Source organism: Pseudochaenichthys georgianus, chromosome 19 (genome assembly GCF_902827115.2).
Source record: "Pseudochaenichthys georgianus chromosome 19, fPseGeo1.2, whole genome shotgun sequence".
Lineage (NCBI taxonomy): Eukaryota > Metazoa > Chordata > Actinopteri > Perciformes > Channichthyidae > Pseudochaenichthys > Pseudochaenichthys georgianus.
Window position 1 is genome coordinate 6,561,504 of NC_047521.1, and position 2,093 is coordinate 6,563,596.

Sequence of the window (2,093 nt, forward strand, 5' to 3'; positions counted from 1 at the left end):
CCACGGAGGAAACACGTTTTTTTTCAAACTGAGAAGGCACGTTCCACTTTTTTTATTTCAAATTGCAGTTGTTTATTGTTCTTCAACTACAATTTAGAGGATGCTGTGCAACAAAGCAGATTAGAACTTCAAAAGCATGTCAAATATTATAAATATATACAAGGCATGCCCAGGTAACAGTTTGGTTACCAACTGCAGGGGACCATACCAACAAAGTCCCACCTGCATTTCAATTAGTTGCACATCATTGTATTAATTGCAAATGTGTGGCTAACGCTTGTTGATGGACCCTGATTCGAAGTCCCTATTTAGTTTAGCTTCTATAGTGTATATGTGTCAATAGAATCAGGTTGAATCATTACCACAAACCAAGATTCACAGCAGTCTTCAAGCACAGTACTGTATTGTCCCTGGGATTTTGATAAAGCTGCAACTGATAGTGTAGTGTGCACTGTATGAAATGCTCAACGTATTACACTGCTGTATTAACTTTAATAAACAAAGTTTCATCAATTGCATGATATGTATATTATCAAAGTCTAAATACCCCTTTCCTTTATTTTGCATTTTTTTAAATGAGTTGTGCACATTGTTGTATTTGTTACAACACTACTTTAATTGTATGTTACGGTAAGGCTGATAAAAACAATATAATCTGATCAATAATTTGGTGAGAAAAGATACATCTCCATTTTTATTTTACTTGTTTACTCTTTAATTTTTCTTCATGCTGTAGAAATTACAAAGCTTTATATACATCTCTTCAGATCTGAACATGTACTGAAACATCCATCCTTTTAATCCCTATGCCATCCATGACCACTACAGAACAATCATTGAACACAAGTTATTTAAGAAAAAAAACATAAAATCTTCCTTTACCAGCTAGCAACCTATTTGTTAATATCTTCTTTATTTTACGTTTGTTTATTGTATACTCTTTACATTGCAAATGATGTGCAATGCCTTTGTTTTGACATGCTGCTGTAATGGAAAATAATTCCCAATTTGGGATCATGAAAGTATTTCTTTCCTTATATCTTATCTTGTCTTTATTTGAAAAAAAATGTAAAAGAGAAAAAAGCCAAATGAAACTCAAGGTGTGCATGCATTGATCTTATGTACAACAGATTGGTAATATTCTAAACATGAACAGCATGAAGGATCAGTGATGGAGATGAAATGAGAATGAAAAGAAAAATAGATAAATGATGGATGAAAGAAGAAATTGCTATATATATTAAAAACAAAAATATAACACACAGGACACAACAGTGTTGTGTGGAAGTATGACAAGAACAAAAACACAAATGTTCATATACATTCATATTATACAAGAATGACATTCAAATAAGAGGGGATATACAATATAAGTAAACAGAAACACAATCATAAAAGCTGCTGTGTGTTTTTTTTCTTTACACATACTATGATGGAAGAATGGTATTTTAAGTTGTTGTGATGGTCAAACCAAAGAGACAAAATGATAGGATTGATTCAAATGATCCAAGTTAAAAGGTTACGATCAGAAACATCAAGCTGGTTCCCAGTCTTTACATCATTCAGGTTTTGTATCTTACATTCTCTACATTGATGGACACGCCTCCGAGGTGGCGAAGGAGGCGTAGAAATCACATGAAGTGGGAATCCAACCACTTCTTTGTCACTACATTTCAGGTTGCCTTTCTTTCGTAAATGTCCTGTTTTATCTGTGAGAAAAAGATAAGAGGAGAAAGAGAGGAGAAAAGAGACAAGAAGCAAGCGAAGAGAAAGGGATGCGTGTGGCGCAGTGGACTAGTGCGTTGGTGTTGGGATCGGGAGAGCACAGGTTCAACCCCCACTGCAGTCAGCATGTCGTTGTGTCCCTGAGACACTTCACTGTTGGATAAAAGCCTCTAACAAGTAACATGTCATGTAATGGATGCTAAACTTAAGCAATGCATGCTCGTGAGGACAGAGGACAGTTCCTTTTGTGTAGTTGTTTGTTACAGTTTGTTATTGTAGTTTGGAATAGTTCCATTTGAAGTTAGAAGATGAAGACTGAGGCGGCAGCACGAAGTGTATCGATGCAGCCTGTAAGCCTCAGCGGGGAC